We start from the raw sequence: 8048 nt of genomic DNA, 5'->3' as shown, positions 1-8048 counted from the left end.
TGGAGCATTCACAACTTCTGGAGGCAAGTTGTTCCACTGATTAATTGTTCTCACTGTCAGGAAATTTCTCCTTACTTTTATGTTGCTTCTCTCCTTGATTAGTTTCCACACATTGCTTTTTGTTCTACCCTCAGGGGCTTTGAAGAATAGTTTGACTCCTTTGTGACAACCCCTGAGATGTGCCAGTATACCTACTCTAATAAATTTGAAATTTAAGAAATGCCAGCCTTGGAGTTTTACTTAGTCTTGGGGACTTTCTGGAATGCTGACACCAGGTTTTATCTAAAATGAGAAATGAGGAGCCGGTAAGCTGCCTGGGAAAGCCAAGGGAAATCATCAAAACCATTAAAAAGTGAAAGTTAGACTATTTCGGACATAGGATGCGACACCCAACAAAATACGGCTTACTTCACTTAATCCTCCAGGGAAAGATTGAGGGCAATGAGGTCCAGGCAGAAGAAGAACATCATGGCTTCACAATCTAAGGGACCGGTTCGGACAAAACTCAGCAGCATTTTTTCACGCGGCTGCTGATAAAAATAGGATCGCCAACATGATCACCGACATCCGACGGATGTGGCACAAGAAGAACAAATTTTGTCTCTTAAATAAGATTTCAGCAACAGTGAGGGCTCACCTGTGGTGTCATTTTGGGTGGGAGCATTCCTGCTGATTGAACCTCATCTTCAGTGCCGTAAGTAGAGGAAGAACGTTTTCTAAAGGAAGGTAATCAGGGCGAGTTTTCACTGCCTGATGAAGTTTCTTCCTGTACTTCAGCCCGTAGCCTGATGGATGGTAAAGAGAGAAGATGGCTAGTTTATTTTTGGGGCAGCAGCTCCTGCCTGAGATGGGTTTAAGCTGAAGATCCCAAAGGGTCCAGGTGGTAAAACTGTCTGGATTATACTGTAACTCAGCATCTTGATTTAATAATAATAATAATAACAGAGTTGGAAGGGACCTTGGAGGCCTTCTAGTCCAACCCGCTGCCCAGGCAGAAAACCCTACACCATCTCAGACAGGTAGTTATTCAACATTTTCTTAAAAATTTCCAGTGTTGGAGCATTCACAACTTCTGCAGGCAAGTTGTTCCACTGGTTAATTGTTCTAACTGTCAGGAAATTTCTCCTTAGTTCTAAGTTGCTTCTCTCCTTGATCAGTTTCCACCCATTTCTTCTTGTTCTACCTCAGGTGCTTTGGAGAATTGCTTGACTCCCTCTTCTTTGCAGCAGCCCCTGAGATATTGGAAGACTGCTATCATGTCTCCCTTAGTCCTTCTTTTCATTAAACTAGACATACTCAGTTCCTGCAACCGTTCTTCATAGGTTTTAGCCTCCAGTCCCCTAATCATCTTTATTGCTCTTCTCTGCACTCTTTCTAGAGTCTCCACATCTTTTTTACATCGTGGCGACCAAAACTGGATGCAATATTCCAAGTGTGGCCTTACCAAGGCATTATAAAGTGGTATTAACACTTCACGTGATCTTGATTCTATCCCTCTGTTTATGCAGCCCAGAACTGTGTTGGCATTTTTGGCAGCTGCTGCACACTGCTGGCCCATATCTAAATGGTTGTCCACTTTGCTTATTATGGAGGAAAGGCAAAATGGTTGGCTGTCTACCGGTAGAGGTGCTGACCATGGGGAAGTGGAAGGGACATTCCTGGGGGTATTAAGAAATAATTGAGTTGAAATTGTCCATGTTCCTATTAGAGTTCTTATAGGACATCACAGTCCTGTTTCTCCACCACCAGTGAAACCATTCAATGCTACCCAGCAGGGCTGTTCCCAGTAGGGGTTTTTCTAACTAAAGCATCAGTGACTTTTATTCAATGATGCTACACCTCTGGGAATTCTGATACAAGACAGATTTATTTATTTATTTATTTATTGTTTCAATTTCTATACCGCCCTTCTCCCAAAGGACTCAGGGCGGTTTACAGCCAAAGTAAAAACAATTAGTACAATTTTTAAAACCAGTTTAAAAGGAAAATTTAGAGTTGGTTGAAGAATTTAAAACCAATAAAAGCCCTTATAAAATCCCCACTAGGCCAGTCCTGCACGGTGAAACAGAAATGTTTTCAGCTTGCGTCGAAAGGTCCGAAGATCAGGGAGTTGTCAGATACCTGGTGGTAGCTTGTTCCAGAGGGTTGGTGCCCCCACAGAGAAGGCCCTCCCCCTGGGCGCCGTCAGTCGATGTTGACTGGCCAACGGCACCCTGAGGAGGACCTCCCTATGGGAGCACACTGGTCGATGGGAGGTAAGTAACCTGGTCCTATGCCATGGAGCGCTTTAAAGGTGGTAATTAACACCTTGAATTGCACCCGAAAGACCACCGGATGATGATGATGCTCTCCCGTGTGTGTTTTGATTTATACTCCAAAACCCCAGTCCCAGCCTATCCTGATAGGACCTTGGCCACCATCAATTACTTTTAAGCAAAGATGTTAAGACTTTTGGGAATTGGTACAAGACAGATGGTATTCCTCATATAATCCAAACATGGTACCATGTTTCCCTGAAACTAAGACTTCTCCGGATAATAAGCCCAATCAGGCTTTTGAGCGCATGCACTAAAATAAGACCTTCCCTGAAAATAAGACCTAGTGAAGGGGTGGGCGTGGAAGGAGGCAGCCCTTCCCTTCCCTGGTCACCTCATGGCCGCTTGCCCAGTGGTGGTTTGCCCCCAGTTCAGACCGGTTCTTGTGAACCGGTAGTAAAACCAGCGACAAGCTCCGCCCACCAACCCCCACAGCATCGAAGCTTCTGCACATGCGCAGCAGGCGCGTGGAGCAAGCAAGCGCATGTGCACGGTCCTCTTGTGAACCGGTAGTAAAGGTAAGTAGAACCCACCCCTGCGCTCACCCCTTTAATCACAGCCCGTGGATCAGCTGAGCCATCAAGGGCTGGGAGCTGTCTCTCTGGGTGTTTGGAGGTGTTGCCAGCCCCAGCCCTGCCCGCAGCATGTTGGGATTGCCTGCTTCTCTCTCCCACTTCTGCACCTACTGCTGCTGGCCTTGTGAGGGCTCTTGATCGGATCGCTGCCTTTGCCTGCTGCTGGTGCCATCCTGGCATGTTTTGGAAGGGAGAAGGCACAGCTGCTGTTGCTCATGTTTTCTTTGTGTGTTGTTGTGAACCAGGCACTACCAAGTAGGTAGTAATAAACTTAGTCTGTGAAAAAACATTCCCAGCATCGTTCAACTCGAAGTAGAACAAATGCCTCCCAACACAGATTCCTCAAACACAAATCTCGCAAACCTTGGTCCAATCAGGCAAACTGCCAAAGACCCTTCCTGGCAAACGTCCAGAAGCCACAAAAATGAAGACATAGACGAAGCAGAAGACGCAGCAGAAGACGCAGCTACCAACGTTGTTTTCCTGCAAAGGCCAAACGCCGGTGCTGGTCTGCTTTAAGCCTTATAGGAGGGGCCAATCATCTCTTGGCCCTACTCCCGAGTTGTCCTCTGTGCTTGAGCTGCTCTTGCCTTCTGGCAGCTCTTCTCATGCAAGCATCAAGAACAGGCTCCTCCTGTTCTTCTGCCTCACTACTATCAGTCTCTGGAGGCTCTGGAGTCTGCACCTCACATCCCAATGGCCCTGGCCTCACCTCAGCCTCATCACTGTCCAACTCCGTTGCCAGCTCCCTAGGCTGCTGTCGGACCACAACATGTGTGTGCATGCTTGCAAGAGAGAGAGATCCGATCCAACCTCAGAGTTACCTGCTGGCGGCAGTGCTGTTGTGTCTCGCCCGCTTTCACTGCAGCCGGGGCCTTCTTATCTGCTTCCGAACGCTGAGGAATGTCCTAGTATGCCTCCCGGCCCCAGCCCTGGCTCCATGCCCAGACAGGCTGAAGAGGAAGAAATACCTCCAGCCCCCAGCTCTGGCTCCATGCCCAGGCAACGGAACCCTCCCCCTCCCCCACAGCATGTGAGCCTGAGGAAGGTCAATTACCAACACCTGCAGACTGGAGTGACCCTCGCTTCAGAAGAATTGATAGGCGGCGGCGACAGAAGGAAGGGAGGGGCAGGCCTGGATAAGTGCTGAGTCATGGAGCCACACCCCATGGCCTATATAAAGGATCTGCTTTCTGGCATTCTCTGAGTCAGGCAAATATCTTGCTGAAGTCATTTTCTGGTCTCCTGCCTGCCTTGAGAATTTTGCTAGGACTTTGGCAGAGCTGCAGAGGCACGCCTGATTCGGATTTCCCTGACCCGGTCGTCAGCGGAGGAGTGGGACACGACAAGTGTCTCTTCTCTCTCTCTCTCTCTCTCACACACACACACACACAAACACACATAAGAGTTTTGATCGGATCACTGCCTGCCGGTGCTGTCCTGGCATGTTTGGAAGGAGAACGCAGCTGCTGTTGTCCATGCTGGGGTTTGAACGGGGGCAGCGAGACACTGCAGGATTTTTTTTTTTAAACTCCCTTCCAAAACATGCCGGAACAGTGCTCTTTGGGCCTTGGCAATGGTGGGCGCTAGCTCTCGTGCTGGCTGGGACGGATTTCACTTACAGATCAGGAAGGGATTCACCAATGCCCAGATTATGACAATCACCATTCCCGCCAAAAAAAACGACGACGTATCTAAAAAAGAGAAATATGGTTCTGATTAGACAGAGGCTGACTTCCTTGACATGGAGTTGCTGAGCCATGGAAGCCTTTCCCAACCTGAACTGGCCTCCAGGCAGCGTCTCCCCCTGAAGGAAGCCTCCCTCCCCTCTGAGGCTGAAGAGGGCAGAGCAAATGGCCTTGAAGGCACAAAGAAAGAGCCACAACCAAAGCAGCAGTCGGATGATGGGGGGCTTATTTATTTATTTATTTATAATTACATTTTTATACCGCACCACCTCCCGAAGAACTCAGGGCGGTGTACAGCCAATATTAAAATACACATAACACTATGATATAAATATAATAAATAAACACTATTTAAAAAACAATTTAAAAACAAATATTTAGTGGCTGAATCACTAAAACGGTCGAAGACCGATTAAAAACCCATTAAAATTTCGCTAAAATACATTCTTAGGCTAGTCCCGCTCGATGAAATAATAAAGTCTTTAGTTCATGCTTGAAGGCCCAGAGGTCGGGGAGTTGGCGTAACCCCGGAGGAAGCTCGTTCCATAGGGCTGGTGCCGCCACAGAGAAGGCCCTCCCCCTGGGGGCCGCCAACCTACATTGTTTGGTCGACGGCACCCTGAGGAGGCCCGCTCTGTGGGAGCGCACAGGTCATTGGGAGGCTATCAGTGGCAGAAGGCAGTCTCGCAAATACCCCGGTCCTAAGCCATGGAGTGCTTTAAAGGTGATAACCAGCACCTTGAATTGCACCCGGAAAGCTACCGGCAGCCAGTGCAGGCCGCGCAGGATGGGTGTTATATGGGAGCAACGTGGTGCCCCCTCTATCACCCGCGCGGCTTCAGCCTGGGCCAAGAAATCAGCTTAAGTACATGTGTCAAACAGGCCCTTCTCAAGTTCACCCGAAGATAAATGGAGGGAGGCAGAAGCATTTTCAAATGTCAAGACTGTACATGACATTCATTTCTTATTCCGGTCCCCCTTGTTGGATGGATAAAGGGCCAACTTCCCCTGCTGAAAAAGGCATTAAACCATCCAACAATGGTGAAGAATCTACTTCTACATTTATTTGTATTGATGTATTTTATTAAATAAATTTATACGCCACCCATCTCACCACGAGGTGTACATATTGCAAATGCTGAGCCTCTCACCTGCTTCCTCCTCCCATGCCAAGACCAGGGGCTCCTGCAAGCCCTCGTGCTCCAGGTGACACCGAAAATAGTCCCTCTCCTTGGGGTCGATCTCAATACTGAGCCAGACATAATAGGTCCCATCTGAGTTGGGGACCACATTCCTAGGAAGGGTCTCGTATTCACAGACCTCCGTCCCTCGTCCAGGTGGCCTGGATCTCCTTGGGGTAGAAGCCAAAGGCCTGGCAGATGAGGACCTCCAGGCTGTCATTCACCAACTTGCGAGTCACCTTCCCCACCGGAGGCTCTGCAGGAAAAGCAACACCTGAGTTTCTGGGATTTCTAGAGTTTCTATCAAGGCGATTTAATAAGTGGGAAGACCTCCTTTGTCCATCCTCTCTCTCTCCTCTCCAGTATCTCTGGGACATGGGACTCTTTAGATCTATTTTTGAAAGGGACACATAGACTTTGGGGTAAAGTTCTCACTCTGACCAAAGTAATTGTATGTTTGGGCTTTGGTTGAGTTTTCGACACCCTAAATTGAATTTGTCTACCTTCTTCCAGATGGAAATTGGAAAGAGAATCAATCCGCTTTTGGTTCTGCCACAAATGCAGGATGTAAAAATCAGAGGAAAAAAGGATTGAATAGAATAGAATAGATTAGAATAGAATAGAATAGAATTTTTATTGGCCAAGTGTGATTGGACACACTAGGAATTTGTCTTGGTGCATAAGCTCTCAGTGTACATAAAAGAAAAGATACGTTCATCAAGGTACAACATTTACAACACAATTGATGGTCAATTGGATCTCAGCCTTAATATTTTGCTCCTTTGGTTTCCTTTTCTTTTTCTTTGGAGAACTTATTTTTTTGAGGGTGTGGGGAGTTGGTTGGAACTTCTTTTCCCTATTGTGGTAAATGCCCCTAGTTTGTTTTGAAAAATGCCCAGATCACTTTCTGCCAGGCACATGAAAGGTGGTGTCAGGCTGCCTCTGATTATATCTAGGAAAGAATACACCTTGACTTCATTTGAAAATAAAGAAAAGTACTTTTACTAGGTACATCTTGATTGCAGCAGTATTAAGTTGAATCTGAGACAAAATATGGTTAACAATCTATATCCCCCCTATTACTCCCTCCTCTTCCCCAAGAGGTCATCAGGTCTGATCCAATGTCAGCTCCTTCCCGGGGTCCCGTGGTAATCTTCTTCCACAGGTCTCTGGCTGTCAATCATATCAGGAATGCAATGTCCGTTAGAGTTCGCGCTCAAACATTCCTGTTGAATTCAAAACATTAATCTCCCCTCCCCCCTTAATTATGTCAGACCGACACTCTTAAAGGGCCCTGTCTACTTAACTTGAATCCAAGAGCTATTTACATTAGAAATAAAACCCCATGCTATCTAACAACTGAATATAAGGAGTACAAAGAGAGATGAAGATTGGAGTGGAGGCTGACAGGTGGCTTGGTTGGGTAGGGCAAAAAAACATCAGAAGAGGAAGAGGAGGGAGCCTAGAAAAAAAACTGCCCAACCGGAGCCCATTTGGCCACTTACCTATCTTCTTTGGAGCCACCTTCTGGTAGGACAGACATTTCTGTAGCCACTCAATGCAGGTCTTCTCCAGGAAGAATTTGTTTCTCTCAGACGACCCTGGATCCTTCTTCCACTTCTGCTTGACCTTCTGGGCCTGGGGCTGAGCTGCCACCCATCTGAGGGTCTCCTTATCGAAGCTGATGAAGTCCATCCCATCGTAGCCGTAGTGGAAAAACCCTCCTTTGCTCCCGTCTTTCCTGAGCTCACAGCCCAAAATTACTTGCCAGGTGTGAAGCCCTGAAATGCATAAAGAGGGGATGGAATAGTCCAGAGTTCCTCTCCCTCTCCCCAAAAGATTGAAGGAAGCATTTACTTCCTCCCATCCCACCAGGGGAGGGGAAAATTGTGTTTGCCTCCCCTCTTTCTTTCAATGGTGGGAATGGCAGGGTTCTTGGCGGCACTGAAGCTCCAAAATGGCTTCAGCCAGGCCAGCTTCAGGGTTGACAGGGAGGTCTTTTCTGTCATCTGGGGCTACACTGATTCTTTTTGATGTGGGGCTAGATCATGAAAGAGATAATCGTTGTCGTGTCCCACTCCTCCTCTGATGGCCAGGTCTGGGAAGTCAGTATCAAGTGTGGCCATGAAGCCTCTGCAGCTTTGCCAAATTCCTGTCAGAGTTCTCAGGGCAGGCAGGAATCCAAGGTGTGACTTCAGCAACCAGATGAGACTTTGCCTGACTCAAGGAATGCCAAAAAGCAGATCCTTTATATAGGTCATGGAGTGTGGCTCTATGACTCAGCACTTA

The 8048-nt window shown here is 47.5% G+C and overlaps 1 pseudogene; it reads right to left on the bottom strand.

Annotated features, from left to right (window-relative positions):
- Positions 1-645: 645 nt before the first annotated feature.
- LOC131187326 (major histocompatibility complex class I-related gene protein-like) lies at positions 646-7619 on the bottom strand (annotated as a pseudogene).
- Between the last annotated feature and the right edge of the window lie 429 nt (positions 7620-8048).

This window comes from Ahaetulla prasina, unplaced genomic scaffold (genome assembly GCF_028640845.1).
Source record: "Ahaetulla prasina isolate Xishuangbanna unplaced genomic scaffold, ASM2864084v1 Contig325, whole genome shotgun sequence".
In the NCBI taxonomy this organism is placed as follows: Eukaryota; Metazoa; Chordata; class Lepidosauria; order Squamata; family Colubridae; genus Ahaetulla; species Ahaetulla prasina.
The sequence above is the reverse complement of the archived record's forward strand: the minus strand, read 5'-3'. Positions and strand labels throughout refer to the sequence as shown.